A 22,511-nucleotide genomic window follows, 5' to 3' on the forward strand; every position below is an offset into this window, starting at 1 on the left:
GCACTCCACCATACAGGACACATTTATGGTAGTTTATCATCTCTGGTAAATAAGCATTCTAATTTCACAAAGGATTTGCCTGTCCTTGAATCTTGTGAATGTAATGATTACCAGACAGTAGAGGCTGCTGAAAATGCTAGGAGATGGAGGCAGTTTAATATATAACTTTATTGTGGGACTTTCCGTGATGCTAAAACAGATTCAAGATGTCAGTACAATGCCGTCTAAGTTCTAATATGAGGTGCTCTAATGCAGACTGTAACACATGGGAGAGATGCTTTCTTGTTACACAAAGGATGGTCCGTAATATACGTATTTAAATCAGAGGGATCAGATAGAAGAACATGGAATGGAGAAATTATGCCAAAAGGTCTTACTGAAGTGAAAGTTATTTTTATTCTAAAGTCAGCAGTCAATCTTTAAAAGCAAGGTAAAAACAGATGCAGACATGGAATATACTGATGTGTACTAGGTATGTTTAACTCTGCCACTGTATCACAATCGATGAGTGGGGAGCAATGTGACCCCAAATGAATGTGTATTACACCTGAATTAATGAGCATGAGACAAATGCTAACAACAGTCAAACCAGGAAAAATAATATTAACAAGACAAATGACTCATGAGTCAGAAATATATGGAACTGCATCAATGTTAATACACATGAGGATTAACAAAGGACAGTTATTCTCATCAATGCCAGGGGAAAATCCAAGATGAGCAAATAACACGTCTTTATGAGACAATAGCTAACACACAGGAATTTCTCTCTGTAGTGGTCTTGTACCATGAGAGCAAACCACAGCACACAATAGTGAGATCAGATGGTTACGCTGGGTAGTACAACCTTAGATTCCCCTGAAGCCAGGAGGAATTTATCATTAATATAGTGACCTTTTGGTCCTAGAACTAAACAGAACTACAAAGCTGTAAAGAGCATATTCTATTACAGAAGAAAACAAGTGCATATCCTGGAATGAAGAGTCATAAATGCAGCATTTGGTGAGAGGAAACTTAATCCAAATCAAAACAGCTGTTTCTTGCAGGGAGATGATGTACACACAAGATTAATGTATTTAAATTCAACAACAAAACATACTTTCAGTGATAAGCTAAATTGCATTACATTTTGTCATAATGTATTTAATTGCCTATTGGAAAGTACTGTTGACAAAGGCCACATCATCAAAGGGGTAGCTGTTTTCAGTGCTTGTTTCAAAAATGTCTCCACTGGTGATGAGTGCAATAGCCACTTGGCCATCAGTTCATTCCTTCTCCAAGCATTCCAGAAGTAGGAGTATTGGCATTTTATTGTTACAGGATTTGGACTTTTGAGCTTCCTTTGGCTTTGGCTCCCCACTTGGTTTAATTTTTACTCCTTGGGATTCTTCCTAACAGATGTCCACTGCAGATGGCTCTGCAGTTACATATAATAGATATGTACTCTCCACGTCAAGTGATGTGTGTGTGTGTGTGTGTGTGTGTGTGTGTGTGTGTGTGTGTGTGTGTGTGTGTGTATGGGTTCACTATAGAATCTTGAAATAATGAAATCCCGAATTTCAGTGTTTTGAAATTCTATAGCCAAAAGCTTTAAATTGCGAAATTCAAAATCCCGAACTTTGGAGATTTTGAAATAGCGCTTCTGGTGTTGTGGTGTGTGAATAGATAGGTGTAAGTTCAGGTATGTATGTATATGTAAGTGTGTTGTTTAGGGGCTTTACTGTAGGTTAGTGTGTGTGTTGTGGCTGTGATGTGTGTGTGCAAGGGGCTATGAAATGTGTGGGTGTGCGTTACCTTTGTATGTGTGATTGTGTGATCTCGGAGTTAGCATATATAAGTGGGGGGTGTCGGGGGGTGCAGGGGGGCTTGTAGGATTGTATGTTTGATTGTGGGGGCATTGTGTATATGTGTGTGGTGTATTTGTAGTGTAGTTTCGCGATTTTATATTTCACGGTTCTGGGGTTTCGGAATTTAAAGCTTTTGTCTATAGAATTTTGAAATACTGAAATTCGGGATTTCAGTATTTTGAGATTCTATAGTGAACCCGTGTGTATACATACACACATAAACACACACAAGCACATACTTTCTTGGAAAATGGGGACACTAAAAGGAATACAGAACTGTCCACTGAAGGTGATGTGTTAGTTTCAGCTGAAGCCTCATCCTAAATGTTGCACTAGAAGTGTTTTCAAATTAACTTAATACCTCACAACAGCAATTTCTCAGGTGTGCACTGGAAGCAGAAATTGTGATGTCAGACCCTTAGATGTGTTCATTTGCATGCACGTGCTAATCTTAACTATGGTATGAAATGCTTGTTGGTAGTTCCAAGTGTACGTCTTAGTCATGCAGTCCTGGTATACTTTGCCCAACCTTCCCCAAGAGACACTAACTGTAAGAACAGGCTGCCCAACACCAACCATGATGGCAACTCTGTTTACTCCCCCTGCACTTCTGGCCAAAGGATATAACCTTGCTCTTCTCTGAACTGAAATCCTACTAGAACTTACCACCCAGAATGCCTTATTAGGCCAGGCTGCAGGCTTTGTCCCCAGTCTGTGAGTGCTCCAACCTCAGTGTCATCAGTGAACATATGAATCTTATTTGCTCATCTCAGCTTGACACCTGACACATGTTGAGAAGAGAGTCACATGAGAAAACATTGTGTTATGCCAGTAGTTTCTGCTCACTCATTCATTCAGTGGTCACACCAAACTGCTATACTCTTGCTTCTACCGGGTAGCCAGCTCCCTACATGTATCACCTAGAGTTTTGCCTTGTAACTTTTCATTTTGCAGTGAACTTCCTATGAAGCCCAGCTTCAGAGGCACAACTGAAGGCCACCTGTAGTATATTTTCTAGGCTGCCCTGTTCAGCTCTCATATGGAATCAATCACATCAATGGAACTGTTACACTGACAACATTTTTGCTGCATGAATCCATGCCTCTGTCTATCAGACAGAAAGTCTACATTCAATATGTCCACTTACTTGACTTACAGAATCCTTTTTAGACATATTATGTAATTCTGACCAGGCTGTCATTACCCGGCACTTTCCTAGCCTTTTCGTTGTGCAAAGGAACTACTTTTACCACACTCCAGTATTCCTGTGCTATAGCAGTTCCCAAAACAAAACTATATTGTCTTCAAGGGGGCTATTCAGCATGCTTACCAGACCTGAAACACCTGGATGGGAGTTGCCTATCTGTGCCTTACACCTTATTCTTTTGAAGTTAGTGAACTCTTCCTTTGCCTCCTCCTCATCTACCCTGGTTCATATTTCCTCATGTTTTCCCACCTTCTCATCCCAAACTAGAGTCCTACTCTTATGTGCTTCAGTAAACCATAATACAAAGAAAATATTCAGTAAATTGGCTTGTTCCTCTTCTTCATACTCCATCCGCTTTTCTGCACTAAGCACCTCTCAGGTATAGTAGTAGTTCTTTTCTCTACATATCTAAAACATTTCTTTATACCATCATTTAGTCATCTAACACAGTCCATTTGTAGCTCTAGCTTGGTAAGATGAATGACATGAACTGCCTGCTTCCTGACCGTTTCACGTATCCTTTTATATTCTTATCTCGATAATTTTGCTCATCTCAATATTCTTCTGTATTCCTTAAGAGTTTCTCTTACTGTCATTATTCAGCTTTGCTGGCTGCCTCAGTTTAGTATGATATCGCTCTTGGCTGCCATTATTTTTTAAGGATGTTCCTCATTTTATTGTATTTATTTATTTATTAACATTTGGTAACTGGCTAAGTCCGACTGGGTTAAGGACAGATTTTCAGCAGAGGCCCAGGGAGAAAAGCTCCACAGTGATTTAAAAATTGACAATAGTACAGCACGTCATTTGAATAACATTTAAAACACAAGATATAAAGTAATGACAGATATTGCACAGAATGCATGCGGTACAATAGGAGGTGGATAATGTACATAGCAATTAGCATTTTTGTATAGACAGAAATAACCTACTGTGAAATATATTTTACAAGATATAAACAATAGGCATTTTTCTTTAAGGAAAAATAATATCTGATGGTTCTGGAGAGGAAAGGATTAGTGATTTGTAATCAGCAATATTAATGCAAGAGAAGGGAGTAAAGAGGGTGGACGTAAAAGTGAACATTTAAATGTTTTGTTAGGTTATTAGGGAGAAATTAGTTGTGTTATATTAAGAAATTTAAGAGAAAATTAGTGGGAAAGGGGATATAGAAGGAGAGGAAAGATGTGGGGGGATGAGAGGACAGAAAAAAAGTTGTAAGGAGGTTAGAAGGGTGGGGAGGAAGATGAGAGGAGAGGGACTCAAAATTTTGTTCCAACCCTCTGAAAACTGATAATTTTTGGAAAAAATGGTGATGGACTACACTTAGTAAATACTGATAATCATTATACCTGCAATCTTTTATTTTAGAAAATGGGTTAATTCGGGTTCACTACATAATTTCAAAATTTTGAAATATCGAATTTCAAAATCTCGAGACCATGTAGTCAAAACCCCTAAATACTGAAAGACCAGAAGGGTGAAATTCAAAATCCCGATGTTGGGAGATATTGAAGTAGCGGTTCTGGTGTTGCGGTTTGCTGATGGGTACACGGAAGTTCAGGTAAGTATCTGTGTGTAAGTGTGTTGGTTAGGGGGCTTTATTGTGTGTTGTGACTGTGATGTGTGTGTGAGGGACTCTAAACTGCGTGGGTGTGAGTTTACCTTGTGTGTCTATTTGTGAGTTCTCGGAGTTAGTATATTTAAGTAGGAGGTGTGTGGGGGGCACAGCCCCCCCTGCTTATCTATAATGTAGGATGATATGTTTGATTGTGGGGGGAAGTTTTGTGTATGTATGTGCTGTGTGTGTGTTGTACGTTCAGTATTTTGAATTTCATGCTTCTGGTCTTTCAGTATTTAGGGGTTTCGGCTACATGGTCTTGAGATTTTGAAATACAATATTTCAAAATTTCGAGATTATGTAGTGAACCCATTAGTTCACACCTCTTTTATCTATTAACTTTCTTAGTTATTAGTACCAGTGCTTAAAGAGTTTCCCTAATGTGGAGCCTTTTCTCCCTACTTCTTTTAAATTGTCCCAAATTTTAGATGTAAACATTTGAATATAAAGACATTTACCACATGGCTCCATCCTCACACAGGCCATTCTTCTCATCATGTTTAAGTTCCCCTCTCCTATCATACCCTTCATGTACTTCCTGCTTATGTTTCATGCTTTTCCTCTGGGTACCAGCTTGTTCTGTGTGTGGTGGGCACTGTGGACTTCCACAGCATGGTATATATTTAAAGGAAATACAATGTAGCTGAGACACAAGATCTTTTACACACTACCAATATTCAGTCTCCTGCTGTATCCTGTGCCTCTGAAGAAAGGCAAAGCTGCTAAGAACTGGAGTCATTTATGGGTACTCATCCAATCACCAGACTCAATTTGGGGAACTCTACGGTGTCGCACTGTTTAACTTGCAGAAGAAGAGGTAGGCAGCGAGTAATAGATTTTGCTGTCCAGTGCATTTCATTTATGTAATGGTGGATATTTAAGTCCCTAGTTCTGGTGTTAGTGGAGCCTTTTAACTTGAGGAGATACAGAAGATAAAGAAGGATGGCCTCTGTAATGATGTGAAATACAAGGCACAGATCATTACACAAGAGCTTATGAGAAAAAGACTAAAGTGACAGAGCTTCAAGCCTTTCTTGATAGCACAAGGACTTTAAGGCAGCAATCTTATTGGTTCAGAATCTCTGGGGCCCTTACAGTTGCTTAATATAACTAGAAATGTCTAATTAGGGCTTCATAAAGAGGAATAATAATTTCTCTTGACCTGGATGATATGTCTTTAGGTGACAATTATGTTAAACAGAAAGATCTGATGGCTACTGCTGCTACACGGGTGACCAAATCTGTGTCAGAATGACCTCATGACACATCACTTGCTAGGTAACCCCATCAGGGTTCTGTCACACTTTCAGTGACCTCAGACAGTTATCCCCATGAAGATCTTCTTGCACATTCCCTTACAAATCCTAATGGCTCATAGTCTGGTTACGGACCCTAAAGGCCTTCCAGCAGATTAAATACAGCACCAAAAGCTAAATGCTTGAGCTGACTTGGAAGTGGCTAGGGACAACTTCTACGCAGGCAGAAATCACAGCTGAATCTCATGCAAACAACTGATTTAGTTTGGAACTGTCCTGATTTTGTACAGCTGTCTGAAACCCCTGCTGAGCCACTACTGCTGCTTGTGTAACACTGTTTTATATGTTTTGCTACTTCTGTGCATCTTGGCTGTAACTGTTGTTAGTCATGCATTTTGGCAGAGAAAGTTCTAGAGCAGGATTTGTCTAGCTTCTCTGTCATCATATAAAAAATAAGTAAAATAAAAGATCTCAGTTTCTGTCTGAATGCCACATCTCTCAGTTCAGCATCACACAGTGAAAACTATCTACCAGCACGCCAGTCTGAGGGACAGAATACTGCCATCAATGGATTCCAGATGGCAGTAAACATTTAACTTCCCTAACTGCAAACTAAGTTCAGGTTAGTTTAACAACTATCCATTGTCCATGAAAAACATCACTCACTGTTCAGATTTTCACTGAAGTACCTATTGACCTCTTGTAAAGAAAGGTTAGAGGGCAAGTTTCACAGCATCACAAAAGTGCCTTGGACTACATGAAAAGGGACATCGAGGAGCTCTCTGATTATGTAGCCCAGGCAGGTATGACCCTGACCTTGAGCAGTATCCTACCTTCACCTAGAATGATGCCACAATACAGTGATAAGATGATCAGCTTTAATAATTGGCTTAAATTCTGGTGTCATTCAAAGGGGATCCAATGTCTGTCTGCCTGGGATGACATGCTGGACAAGCCACGCTGCTTTGCAAGGGACGGCTTGCACTTGTCACCCCTGGGCTTCCGGATATTGGCAAAGGCTCTTGCCACCCCCATAGTGCCTTTTTAGGCAAGGCTCAAATTCTAAACCTACCACCCTAGAACACCAAAAAGGAAAAAAACTAAGGGTAATGCTGCTCAATGCCAGAAGTCTCAATCTCAAGATGCACGCCCTCGAGGCCCTTCTCAATATGGAGAACATCGATGTCTGTGCTGTGACAGAAACCTGGTTCAAGGCTCCTGAGAGCACCCCAGCACTAACAGGTTTCACCTCATATCATGCGTTCCGGCCCCAAAATCCGGACAACACCAAGAAAGGAGGGGGGGTGTCCATATTCATAAAGGACACCCACACCTCAAGGTTGGTGGCAACGCACGATGCATCGGAGACCATCCAGGTGCAATTAACCATAGGCAAGACTGCTCTGCAATTTGTAGCATGTTACAGGCCACCCTCTCAAACTCAGGAACCTCACATGGCCTTCCTGAAAACATTGGAGGGGATAAATGTATCTCCAAACACCATCATACTAGGTGACTTCAACTACCCTAATATAGACTGGGAACACTACTCGAGCCCGAACACTCTAACCCAAAGATTCCTGGAGTTCATAAACTCAAATGCCATGGAACAACTAGTCACCATCCCCACAAGAGGAGAAAACATACTTGATCTCATCATCACGAACATGGGATCAAAATGTTCAACACCGGAAGTATACCCCTCACTGGTGAGATCAGATCATAAACTAATCTCGCTGGAGGTCCTCATCCCGCCCCACCTGAAACAAAAAGACCACAGTGAAAAACTTCTCAAAAGCCAATTTCACACTTCTAAAAACTAGTGCGGTCTCCTTTAAGGCCCCTGAGCCAGTGGTAAACATTACTCAAACTGCTGAATCACTTACAAATGCCTTCTACCAGCACCTACAGGACTGCATGGATCAGGCAATCCCAAACAAAACTAAGACTCTCTGTACCAAAGGCAAGCATCCAGTCTGGTGGACCCCAGCCATAAACAAGCTCTACAACAAAAGGAGGAAGCTACTACAAGATAGAGCAAAATCCTTGAAAGGTAAGACACCTTTGATCATTATAAGTAAAAAACTAAGAGCTCTCATAAAATCATCCAAGGCAAATTTTGAGAGAAAAATCGCCAAGGACTCTAAAGACAATCATAAGGCCTTCTTTAGCTATGTTAGAAACCTAGGAGGAAACTCCCAGATATGCTCAGAATTAGTTCAAAATGATTTGAAAATTACTGAACCTACACACATTGCCAACATACTGGCTGACAGGTTCAGTGCAAACTCCCCCCAAAAGGAGAGATATCTATTCCAGAGGATTGTAGCCCCCAAACATCTCCAACGCCCAGGTGAGAACTGCCCTCACTAAGGCAAAAAACACAGCATCCATGGGACCAGATGGTGTCCCCGGCTGTGTGCTTCACGAACTCAACGAGGAATTAAACCCACAGTTAGGACAGCTGTTTAATCTTAGCCTCACCTCAGGATACGTACCCAAGGAGTGGCGCACGGCGACTGTGGTCCCACTTCATAAGGGCCGTGCCTCCCCAGACCCTGGAAATTACCGCCCCATTAGCTTGACAAGCCTTATCTGCAAAGCCATGGAGAGGATCATAATGGAACTCATAAATAAAGACATAGGGAACTTGCAGACTTTGGATCTAACCCAGTTTGGCTTTGTCAAAGGCAGATCCTGCCTCTTAAACTTGGTTGACTTTTTCAAGACAGTCACCAAGGCCATTGATGAGGGAAAGGCAGTCCATACAGCCTACCTCGACCTGGCAAAGGCCTTCGACACAATACCCCACTCAGGTATCATCGGAAAACTCATCAGCTTGAATGTAAACCCATACATCACAAGATGGGTTGCAAACTGGCTAAGTGACAGAACCCACAGGGTCAGAGTTGCTGGAGCCATGTCAGACTCAAAGCCTGTCACAAGTGGTGTCCCACAGGGCTCAGTCCTGGGTCCACTCTTGTTCGGCATCTACTTTTCTGAAGTACAAGCAAACACAGGAGGGTTATGGCTGACAAAGTTTGCAGATGACTGCAAACTGGGCGCCACAGTCGAAAACACATCTGACACAGATATCCTCCAGAAGGGCCTCACAGAAATGGATAACTGGTGCCAGAGCCATGGCCTGAAGTTAAACGACAAAAAATGCATAGTCATACCCTTCGGGAAAAACAAGGTTACCCCTAGCTACCATATAGGTGGCAATCCACTGAGCACAGAAAAAGTCATCAGGGATCTGGGGACCCAGGTTGACAGTAGCCTTCGCTTGACACTCATGTTGCTAAAGTAGTTAGGAAAACCTTCTATATCGCCCACCTGATCATGAAGGGATTCACATCTAGATCAAGGGAGGTCATCGTCCCCCTGTACTCATCACTCATTAGACCTATGATTGAGTACAATGCCCGTTCGAATGTATCTGACCAGACACCTGCTGCAGCTTGAAAGGCCCCAAAAGTTCCTCACCAAAAGGATAAAGGGTCTCAAAACATGTCTTATGCTGCCCGACTGAAAGAACTCCAGCTCTATTCAGTCTCATACCACTTGCTCAGAGGTGACCTGTGCCTGACATATAAGGCCATGTCAAACCCAGATTTGATGAATATGCTTCACCTCACAAAATCTAGATCCCTCAGAACCACAAGGGCGGAGACTTAAACCTTGACACGGTTATAAATAGAACGTGCTGGAGGGACAGATTCATCACCCAGAGACTCCCTGTGCTGTGGAACAAAATCCCGGTACATGTGAGGCAGAGCACCTCGCTGGCCTTGTTCAAGAGGAATCTTGACCAATGGATGGGAGATCGCAGATATACCCCAGGGATTACTTCAGTGTCACTGCTTGACAGAGGCACAGCAAAATGATAGGCATAGTTTTTATTCAAACTAAAGGGGTGGCGAAAGCCACATAACTATGGGCTAGGCTTATAAATGCCCTTGGGCAGATAGCCTAGTATGAACCTATGAACCTATTTATAAAACCATGTGAATTTGTATTAGGGCATTCCATAGAATGCTGTTTGTTGTAGACAACATTAAATTAGTCACACTCCTTCCTGTGTCTGTAATAATGAAAAGATTACTGTAGAGTGTATTATCAAGTACTAAAATGTAATACTGCCTTCACATAACAGACAATATTGAGGAACACATTTGCACATTATCTGTCTACACACACACACACACACACACACACACAAACCCTATGACCATGACCTAGATACAGCATAAATACAGCATACATCACACACACACATACATATCTATATCTATATCTATATCTATATCTATATCTATATCTATATATATATATATATGGGTCCCCTTCAGGTGGTTGAACTTTTAAAAGATCGACTTTCATATGGCCGAGACCATATGATTGAACTTTTAAAAGCTCGACCGATCTGAATGGAGATATCCATACAGTGCAGAATGGGAAGATTTCCCATTACTGCGATGTAGTGCAATCTCGTAGTTGGTATATTTAAGTAGCGGAGGGTGTGGGGGGTGCAGGGGGGCTTCCCCCCCTGCTAAACAGAGTTATTTTTTTTTTGGTATGTTATGCTATTTACTTTACATGGTCTATGTTTCAAATGTTCGATCATATGGTCTCGGCCATATGAAAATCGAACACTTGAGTTGTCGATCATGTAAAGTAGACCCATCTCTCTCTCGCTATATATATATATATATATATATATATATATATATATATATATATATATATATATATATATATATATATATATATATATATATATACATATATATATATATATATATATATATATATATACATATATATATAGCAGTGCAACACCACAAGCTTGGTTTACAGGCTGTCTTGCCTTCATCGAGTGGTTTATTACTTTATGAAGTGAGCTTAGTGCTGGGGGATTATTGTCGTGTTTATATATATATATATATATATATATATATATATATATATGTGTGTGTGTGTGTATGTATATTGAGAGAGAGTAAAACATATCATGTTTCCAGGTTACCTCTGAAAACAGACATGTATATTTATGGCCAGATGGCTTACAAAATTAAGGAATGAATAAATAAAAATAAAGTGCAGCAGCAGTTATTCACAATCACATACACAAAAATACCAATAGAAACTCTGAACTTTGGCTATGTTTTGAATATGTCTTTCTACTAACATCCTTGCCAAACCTCTGACTCAACAGAGGAGGACAAAAGCTTCTTCAGACTACATTTTAGGGACTGCATTGTACAGTTTGTTAGGAATTCAAGATGCCAATTCACTGTCATTATGTGCTAAAAATAAAACAAAGGTCATAATGAGGCAGTAACTAGATAAGGACACTGCACACTAGCAGTAGTCTACAAAACTCTTCAGACTAGTGACAAGAATATTAAAACAGTGAAATCAATGGGTTTAGACTACCGATTGTTTCTGGAGATCACACAGCACTTTGTTTACCCTGAAAAAAGGCCAGAATGTAGACACGTCTCTGTAGCTGTCCGGCAAAATAAGTGGGATACAAATGAAAAGTGCCCGAAGGACATATTACACACAGATATCCATATGAGGAGTTTTGTGCATATACTTTGTTACAACACAAACGGAGGGTGAGTATCCATCAAAGGATGGGGTTGAGAGGGTCATAGTAATCAGAAGTCAGGTGGCATAGCACATTGTCTATGTGAAAATGTTGTAATTCTAGAGGTTTGTAATGATGTTTTCTTGTGAGAGAGACATTTGTTGTGGTTGTTTGGGTGTTTGTTTATGTTTATGTGGCGCTTCATCAATGGAAGTAGTAAAAAATATCATGACAAGAAATTACCCGAATGGCTAGCTTTTGTATCACTTGTCCTTTCGCAGAAGAAAGTGGTTTTACAAAGTATGTAGTATAACTCAGTGAGAACTCATTCACTAAAGTCCACTATATTAGATGACAGTACAGCACACGTTCAGTAACACACACACTGACATGATTCCAGGATAGAAAAACATCTGAGACAGGAAATTGCTGTCAGCTTAACATTGGTGATGAGAAAAATGATTTAAATCATTTTTAAAGATAATAATTAGTCATTAGAGAAAGAGAAGCACAGGAATCAATGTAGCATGAACTCATATTAGGAAGAATATATAAATTTAATAATATTAGGGCAGCCGCGGTAGTGCAGCGGTTAGCATTACCACCTCACAGTAAGAGGTCCTCCGGTTTGATACTTGACTGGGGTGCCTTCTGTACAGAGTCTGCATGTCCCCCCTGTGGTCACATGGGTATCCTCCGGGTGCTCCGGTTTCCTCCCACATCCCAGAGACATGCTGCAGGCAGATTGAACACTCTAAACTGGCCTTAGATGTGAGTGTGTGCAAGTGTGTGCCTTCTGTGGAAGGTTGGGTACAGGGCTGGCAACTAGACACCATAAAACTCCACTGCCAGTCATTCTGTAGACCATTGTTCTGCTGTGGTGACCCCTAACTGGGAAAAGTGAAAAGAAGATATAAATGTAATAATATTGTGGTAGTGGTGCTGTGGTAGCGTTGTCACCTCACAGCAAGACATTGTCGCGTTCAATTCTCAGCTTGCGCGTCTAATGTGTGGAGGCATGCGTGAATGGGCACACCTTCGTTGAAGGTTGTGCGTCAGGGCTGGTAACTCGGCACGTAAAAATCCACTACCGAACATTAGCGGACCAGAATTCCACTGTGGCGACCCCTAACCATGATAAGCTGAAAGACACAACAATATTGTTTGACTATGTGGCCAAACTATTAAGACATGAAAGGGCTATCAATGCACCCTATTGAGATCTTTCCAAAGTTTTTGGCAAAGCACCACCTAACAATTTAGTACATTAATTTGTCTTGCAGTTTGGTTAAAGGTGACTTCTTGGGTTTAATAAACTGAGGAAAAAATTGACATGGGGTAATAATAGCAAACAGAGGACAGTGTGAAAAAATAAGGGTTACTAATGAGGTACTATAGAGTTTTGTACCGGTGCTGTCCTTTTTACGTCTTTGTATGTTTTACTATCGATGATCTAGCAGAAAGGTTATTGTTTTGGAAGTGCTAAAATAAGATAAAAAATTCAGCAGATATAAAAGGAGGAGATGTAGAGCAAAACATGGAAGAATATTTAAAATGTGATAATGAAGAGGCAATTTAAGGAAGTGCTAAGCACCCCACCTATAAAAAAAATACATACATATATGAAAAACAGAGAATGAATACACAGAGTACACTGCAGGTTGCAGAAAAATAGTAGCAAGAAAAAAAAAAGACTTTGGAAGATTCTGTAAAAGTATTATAAAGGAAGCTCTTGCATAATAAGATTCAGATCGCCTTCTTGCCAATAGATCCAAAGAATGCAGACAATGAAGATATTTCAAAAAAATACAATAGAAATGATGCACTGTTATATGATGGGATTGAAATTAATTATCTCAATTTGTACAGTTTTAAGGAAGAAAAGTAACTGGAAGGTTTGAGGAAATCTTCAAGATACCGGAGTAATGCCTTTCAGAACCTAATTCACATAGCAGAGACGGCACAGTTCAGAAACATAAACTAGATGCTTCCACAGCAATATAAGGATTTTTTTTTTCACAGAAGGAGTAGAAGTTATGTAAAATTACCCTCTAAAGCAGAATGTAGATGTAAACACAATGAAGGGGTTCAAGAATATGTGGGCTATGGCAGGACAATTATTGCAGAGATTTAAGTAATTGTCCTGAGACCTATCAAGCAAGTGCAGCTTATAGACTCGATCTTAAAAAAAATGTTTACACATGGGAAAAATGCAGTTCAATTCCAGTACTGTTCTGTGAGTGTCTGTAAACTCTGAGCACCATCCCACCTCAAGCATAAACTGGTTACATTGGACAGACTGGGTAGGCCAGATGGTACCAGAGTCTGAATTTTTAGGAAAGTTGCTTGGTTATTTTCTAGAAGTTTCAAAAAAACATTATATCAAAGGGCATTTCTGCATTTCACAATCTGAAGCACTTTGCATAACATTTGTTTGTTTCTAATATAATGGAATATTATTAAGCAGAATGATAAATTGTATGCATAGAGTGCTTCTATTTTCCCTGCATTATTCAGTTAGTAAATTATTTAGTGTTTTTTAAACAGGTTAAAATACTAGACACAGAGCACTTATTTTCCATTGTGTCCAAGAGAGAGAGTAAAGAATGACCTATAATTTCAGCAGTAAAGACACACTGACAAATGTCCAAACACATCTGCAGTACAAGTACAAATTGATGCTGTAAATTAGTTGCCTCATTAACATTTAAACAGGGGTGTAAGTAGGCATACTTTGCCAAGTGATTTTTTTCTGTGAACATTCCAGAGAAACATAATGGCTCACAGAGCCTAGGACATTCAGAACTTTCCATATTAATGTCTGCAACAGAGTTCATTACACAACATGTTTTCAGATAGTAATAGGTCTCTAAAACAGTATTATTTAGCTATACATGACAACAGCTGAAAATGAACAGAACATTTCAGGAATGTGGCATCTCCCTGATTGCAGTTGCCACCAGGCATCTATGTAAAGAACAGCTCAGTGGTCATGATGGTAAAACAAGTCCAAGACTGAGCATGGTAAGTAATAAGGAAATATTTTGTTTTGTTTGAAAAATGAACTATTCCCTTACCCTGAGGTTGAATGACCTTGAAGCTAGTATCTTAAAGTAGTAGGTGCTTGAAGGCACAGGAAGGCTTTCTTTTTGGGTGGGACTCTTTTTCTCCCCTTTGCTTCATCCTCTGGCAGCCTACCTTGTGCCTGACATCCATTGCCAAGTACTCCAGCCACGTCCTACCCCCCAGACTTGTGTGTTATGTCTGGGGCCAGTATGGAACCTAAGGGTGCCTTGGGTATTTGGCCATTAACATCTACCAGAGGGGTTATTTTTATGACATACCCCATTACTCTCCGTCTCTTGTGGTTCCTGTGTAAAATCTGGGGTCAGGAGTGCAATGGAGATATGCCATGTTTTGTTCTGCCTCTGTGGTAGCTCAGACATGTCCTCACCCTATCCCCCATAGTCTCCATAAGGGATCGTCATCAGAGATGCCCACAGGGCAGCTCTCCCTCAAGGATGGTAATGCCCATCCCTCCCTCCCTCCTTCTCCATCAGTCATCCATGCTGCTAATCAAACCTAGGTCAGCTGGATTTAGGTCAGGGCTTTATCCCTCCATGCCACTAGAGCAGATGGGGCTTGATCTGTCTACAAAACATTTAGTCACTGAAAGTTTCAGGGAAGTTTGGAGGTTTCAGCAGATAGTGTTTGAGGACTCCACATTCATAGAGCATAGGGTGTTTAGAACTTTCCATACTAATGTCTGCACCAGAGGTCATTACACAGTATGTTTTGAGATAGGAAGAGGTTTCTGAAAACAATATTTTGTGGCTATACATGACAATAGCCAAAATGAATTGAACATTTCAGGAATGAGACACCTCTATGATTGCTGTTTTTTGACTGAAAGTTTGCCACCTGGCCATCTGTGCAAACCAAGTCTCTGCAAGGTAAGTAAAAAGGAAATATATCGTTTTATTTGTACAATTAATAAATGAGCAGCACATAGACAGCCCATTTTCTAAATGTTAGGTGAAGCCAGGATGGGGGAGCAGCAAAGAATACGAACTTGGATTTTAATGCACAGAACTCCCATGTGAGATGCAAAAGTATCCCATGCTAAAGTTACACTATCTGTATTATGGTTAAACAGTGCACTTTTTATTTATTTGTAAATGAATGCATTTGAAGCAATAAAGAAACTGGTATATCATAAAATCTATCTTAGGGCTCAGTATTTAGGCCACAAATTCAACTACACAAATACTAGCTGCACAAAATAAGGATAACAAAAAGACAAATTCAAGCAGCAAAATGGAATGAAACACACATTACAAAATTTACATCGCAAAGGTGTATGCATGAATAGGCAGATGTCTTTTAAGCTGCATCATTGTATACTGAATTAATGAGAATATATGCCCCTGAAAAGGCGTTACAAATGAGAAGAGACATGGGATCAATGAGCTTCTAAGGTTTCACTGTGACAGTGTGGAATACACTGCCGTGCTTCACATGTAAATCTTGCACCGACCATTTGTTGCCTTTGCATAACTCAGTACAATGCACTGAAAAACATGTAAAATGTCCCCGTGCTGCACTGTAATTAAATGGAAGACTATCAGGCAGTTTTTATCATACAGCATGAAGATGCACTTAGGTCCTGTAGGATGAAGGACATGTTCTCCAAGGATCAGGGGGTCTTTCATGGAATTTCAAATAGATATGAATCAGAGGAGCTGAGGGTGAATTACATTGTGAGTTCTCAACATTTCTGGAAAACCTTCCATGATTCCATTGCCCATAATGCACCTTTGTCATATACAGTACGCATGCACAGGGCATGTAAATAAAAACCTAAGACTTCACAGGCTGTTTTTTTCAGTATCCCACTGTCTATACTGGAGTGTGTGTCTCAAAGTTTCCTGGTGGCTATACAGATTAGTCTCAAAACCTCATGCTGAGCATAAAGAAATTATTTTTAAACAATTTTGTGCAGCTGCAAAAAGTGAACATGAATGACCCAATAACATATTAAGAATTGATTTTTCATGTGATGCATTTGTCACTGTTGTCATTGTCATCATTTTTTAATCACTTGCCTTGGTGACGGATGTGGTAGTAATAAGCCGAGCCATGCAGAACAGACTTCAGTGCCTCCAGTAATCATCTGCAGCTCATCCTGTACGATCCTCCATACATTACAAATCAAACTTTGAGATGTAATCCTTGCAAAGTTTCCAGGACATCCTACCACTAGGAGGTGCTTTATCCACTTACAATGAGAGGTGCCCAGGTGGCATCTTCATAAAATGCCCAAACCACTTCAGCTGGCTCCTCACAACACACAACAGCAGCGATCATATTCTGTGGACTTCCTGAATCACATAAAGAACGTCCAGCTGCCCTGTGAGGGAACTTCATTCCTGCAACTTGTACCTCTGAAAACTCATCTATTTGGTCATCTCTAACGTTGAATAGCAAACTGTTCAGACGCTATGTCCCCAGTCTTCTTTGGAAGTGAGATTTGAACCCATCTCACACGAAGCATTTAGCATGTATTCCCCAGGCATTCTTAATACACATCTGGTTTTCTTGGGTCTGTCCAAATGTCCCAGCCACCTGACATAATGCACCACCACCTGACTGTTCAGTATCTGTCTTAACTAGTATTTATTTATTTTATATACTTATATTTGCTTACCAGGATAATGCACTGATCTCAATGGACCATTTTCAGGCACAACCTGGGTGAATATGATTTCATAAGAAATGAAGAAAAGATATTTACAGGTGCAAAGATATACTATAAAACATACACACATTTACAGATGAAATACTACGTTACATTTAGTTCAAGAAGCAGGTTACTAATGCTACTAATGGTACTGCAATACATTAACTGATGTCATGAATAGTATGTAAATACTATGTACATAAGAAATGTAAGCACACCACTCTGTTGAGATTAGCAACCAAAATAAGTAGGGTGACATATATGTATATAAGTTTTTAGTAGAGTAGAATGTTATCATATTATAGGTTGATGTTATGTATATATTATAGCTCACAGTAGTAAAGTTGGTATAATAAATATGCCATGTGGAAAAACTTAGACAAACTTATAATTTAATTATATCAGTGTGATAATACTATGGTTTTCTACAAAGTATGAATGTTATTAGCATAATGGGCAATAGCTATCATTACATGTTTATGAATGTACAGTGTAACATCAACTGTACCACATGTAATTGTCCTGTTATTCTTTTTGTTTTTTTTTTATACCAGAAAAGTTTTCAATAAAAAGATATTTGATAAAAAAAAAAAAAAAAAAAGAAGAAGCAGGTTACTAAATAAAAACATGGATGGAAAATGGAATTATGCTTGGTGAGCTTTTTGGATAAGATGTAACCATAATGAGTAAGATGGCTTATGCTACAAGGCTAGCAGCATATCATTGTATATAGAGATGTGAAGACATTAGAAGAGACATGTGAGAGCGCTTGCAGGAAAAGATACCATTAGAAGATAGAAAAATGGAGAAAAAGGTGTGCAGAGGGAAGAGGAATATAAAGGAGCGAAGTGTGAAAGATGCAAAGAGAAGAGGAAGGTAGGGTACATGAGAGGCAGTAAGTGAGGGGATGACAAGATGAGGTAAGGAAGGATGAAATAGGGATAAAGGGTTATGAAAGAGCTGCAGAGTTCATGTAACATGACAAAAGAAACCACCCAAGTTCAAAAAATAAAACAAAATGATGACAAAACGGTCACTGGTCCTAAGAATATAACAAGTTTAATAAAAACCTTAGAGCCTTGGCTTGTTCAGCCTTCCAAGAGTAAAAAAACTCATTATGAACCATCCTTAAATATACACTAAATCACAATTAACATATATTTTTTGCACTTTGGTGTTTTCTTTTGTATTTATGGCCACTGATCCGTCCAACATACCTCGTCCATTCAGGGATGATTTGACTGATGGCACCCAAAGATTGATGGAGCAGTATGTTCTACAGTTGAATGAGTGGGGTTCCAGAATTAATGATGTGGTAACTACTTTGACTCCTAATAGTAATCTGAATATGGGTGCAATGGCTTCAGTGAATATATGGGACCGTTTCATTGGGGAGCGTAATTGTCACTTTTCTAATCCTTTTCAAGCGGTGGGCTCTTCAAATATGGTCTCTCTATCAGCAAACGTTTGCAACTTAAGGGACAAATTAGAGAACTTGCTTCACAAGGAGACAAGCACCCATATTAATATTTTATGTCTCCAATGCTATATTCAACTTAATATCATTCCAAGAGGGCTGAGGGCCTTCACAACATCCACTACACCATTCGATGAGGGAAAGCCTGATGAGGTCATCTTTCGCAAAAGGTGGATCCAGGCAGCACATCAGTGCTCTACAGAATGGGTGTGTATTCTAATTCATAGTGACTACCTTAAAAACAACAGCTCAAGGAGGAAATTGCAGCATGAGTGTGGAGCTACAAAAACATCTATCCTCAGCTAAACTAGATGAAATGCTTCATGAAGTTAATACGAAATTAACTGACTTGGAATAGGAATTGGTGGAGCAGAAAACTAATAAGATTAACAGAGACATTAGAGAATATGACCTGAAATAGAAGTTTCTATGGAAACACAATGGTAATAGGTTGTCCTCCAGAGGTAGGAGGGGCAAAAGTAATAATACTTCTGCTTCCACCTCAGTATCCTTTGCAACTTCAGAAGAAACAGAGTCTAATATGGGGGCTGACAGTGAAAATGAACATTTTCCAGCCCTGCAACAAGCCCAGGATCTAGTGGACTTAGAGAGGGGTTTTCATAACAACAGTACTGCCAAATCCTATAGCTACAATAAAAAATGTGGCCATAATGATTGGGGTAAGCAAAAGAACCAGAATAGAAGCCTGAAGGGCCAGTACAACAAAAGAAAGCGTTGGAACTAACAGGTGTGATTTGCCTAATGACTCTCTAGTAGTTCATTTATCTAAACGTGACATTTCTGAAGCTGTACTATCTGTGTTACATTTGGGACTTAAGTTTATACCTACAGCTCTGCCTAGGTTACCTATTCTTAAAAGTGAATTATTTTTGCTTAGTAGGAAGTTGCATTTGATACATCATTTTAACCAATGTGACACTAACAGTCAGTATGAATTTAATACGAGCTCTGAGGACTCCTTCCATTCTTGTTATTCATCACAGGATGATTTTTTTGAATCTGATGTTAATGCTTATAGTAATCTTAATACCAGTACTATTCAGGTGAAAAGTTATTACATTCCCCTTTTGTGAATCACACAATACCAAGCTATATTTCTACTCTTAATTTTGAGGTGGAACAGCTTTTTTGGAAGTGTATAAAAAATAAATCTGATGTGTGCTATAATATACTATAATTTCAGCAAACAGCAATGGCTGGCTTTCTGTGAATTTTGTAATGACAGAAGTTTGGTGGTGAAACAATCGGATAAGGGGAATCAAATAGTAATTATGAATTATACTCAATATTTGGATATATGCTATGCTCACTTAATAATGCTGAAGTGTATAAAAAGCATATTTCTAAGTATTATGAGTCTATACAAAAATACCAACTTCTATTGAAGAAGGATTTGTGGTTAGGTTATTTTACGACCAGTGATTTGGAAAAGAAATTTAAGGTTGATAATAGCAATATAGCAGCATTTTATTCTTTACCAAAAACACACAAAGGCCTGGAAAATCTTAGTGGAAGGCCTATTGTATCTGCTGAAAATGATTTTCTTAAGAATATTAGTGTTTTATTACATGAATACTTGAAAAGATATGTTCTCTGCACTTCTACCTATATTAGACATAGTCAAGACTTTTTGAATAAAATCAAGGGGATTACCTGGAACAGTACTATGTTTTGGCTTTGTATGAATGTTAAAAGCCTATATACTAATATAGGGCATAATGTAGGGATTCGAGCTTTGTTTTATTTTCTAGGTGATTCACCTGTGTCCCACTTTGTAACTGATTTGGTCTCTTTCTGTTTAAAAAATATTTTTTTTACATTTAATGGGGAAGTTTTCCACCAATCATAGGGACAGCCATGGGGGCAGCGTTTGCCCCCATGTATGCTAATTTGGTGATGGCTAAGTTTGAAGATGATTATATATATATATATATATATATATATATATATATATATATATATATATATATATATATATCCCCATAATTTTTATAGATCTCAGGTAATTTTCTACTTTAGATTCACAGACTATTTAATTTTTCATTGTGCTGGAAGTGAAGCAGATGCCCTGATATTTATTAATGATTTACATTACAATGGTTTACAATCTAACAATATGGACTTTCAGTTTGATGGAATACAACTGGACCCCCAGGTGAATTTTCTGGATATTAATTTGAATGGCCTTGAAACTGGCCTATATAGAAAATTTGAGCAAAGAAATGTATTTCTATATGGGAACAGTTGCCATCCTCGACACCTATTGTCGGCATTACCTTATAATGAGTTCTTGAGAATTCATAGGTTATGTAATATGGATGGTGTATTTAATAAGGAAATAGTGGAAAGTGAAAAAATGTTTGTTAGTAGAGGAGATGAAATCTTTGAGGCCAAATTCAGAATAATGGAAATGAGATATCAATGTGATTCACTTGGAACTAGGCGTAGTATGTATAGGGGACAGGGTATTCACACTAGAAATATATCCAGTACTGAGAAAAATAAAAATAAAAAATAAAAATGAAATTTATTTTGTGACTACCTCTAATGTTATGCCGGGAGAATTGGTTAAGCAAGTATGACAATTATGGCCCATGTTATTGAGGGATAAAGATCTAAGACATATATTACCTGATTATGTTAATAGTTCTTATAAAAGGGCCAGAAATTTGGCAGATATGATAGTACATAACCACTTCATCCCACCAGAAGTCAGTATTAGTAGGAATGTTATAGCTTGTGGAGGTACTACTCCCTGTAATAAATGTTCCATTTGTAAATATTTGGTTAATTTTTTCCATACATCAATGGTACTAGATTCACAACAAAGGGTAGATTTACATGCAACACTGAAGGTGTTGTATATGCACTAAAATGTAGCTGTGAATTATTTTATATAGGGGAGACATCAAGGAGTTTTGAGGTTCGTCTCAAAGAGCATATCATGGACATCAAGAATAAAAAGATGGACAGTCCCCTGGGTAGCCATTTCATGTTTTTACAAAATTCTAATCCTGATAATTTAAAAGGTTATATTTTAGATAAGGTTGAGGTGTCTTTAGGGGAATGTACAAGTCTGAAAGAAACTTTTAAAAAAGAAACTTTGCTTATTTTGAAGTATGGTACTTTGGAGCCTTTTGGGCTCAATAAAGAATGTAATTGGAAGTATGTGATTTGATTATTGAATAATGGGATGATTAATTGCTTATTTGTGATTTAATGTATATTTAAGGATGGTTCATAATGCGTTTTTACTCTTGGAAGTCTGAACAAGCCGAGGCGCTAAGGTTTTTATTAAGCTTGTTATATTCATTGGACCAGTGGCCTTTTTGTCTTCATTTCATGTAACATAACCTGTGTGAGTGCAGCTGCACTTTGCTTGGGTAAAAAGGTGTTCCTAGAGCTGTTGTCTGAAGTCTGATTACATTTGGACATCTCTGACTGAGAGTGCAATGGAGTCCCATAGTTTAGGTGCCAGGATGGACAATGCATGATCAGTGCAATGAAGTTTTTGAGAGATATCTCTGAGATTACATTTAGGGGGTTGGAGAAACATTTATGAGTGAGAGGCAAAGATGTCTCAGGAGAAAGAGTTTTGTGAATTAATGATCGTAGTAGGAGGATGGTTCTCAAATGTACTGTGAGACATTTTGGTTTTGGTGAGAATTAGGCAGTGGTGTTTATTAATGGTGTAGTTAGTAATCAACTGGCAGATTTTATTGGAGATGGTTTGCAAGGTGGTGGCA

General features: G+C 38.9%; 1 long non-coding RNA gene across 1 annotated transcript in view; it reads left to right on the top strand.

The window, feature by feature from the left end:
- The first annotated feature begins 11,337 nt into the window (after positions 1-11,337).
- LOC122789072 overlaps positions 11,338-22,511 on the top strand; it is a 465,914-nt gene continuing 454,740 nt past the window's right edge. Inside the window, exon 1 of the long non-coding RNA XR_006362766.1 lies at positions 11,338-11,555. This is a non-coding gene — a long non-coding RNA (uncharacterized LOC122789072). The remainder of the gene's footprint in view (positions 11,556-22,511) is intronic.

Source organism: Protopterus annectens, chromosome 14.part0 (genome assembly GCF_019279795.1).
Source record: "Protopterus annectens isolate FY-2018-M chromosome 14.part0, PAN1.0, whole genome shotgun sequence".
Taxonomy (NCBI): Eukaryota; Metazoa; Chordata; order Ceratodontiformes; family Protopteridae; genus Protopterus; species Protopterus annectens.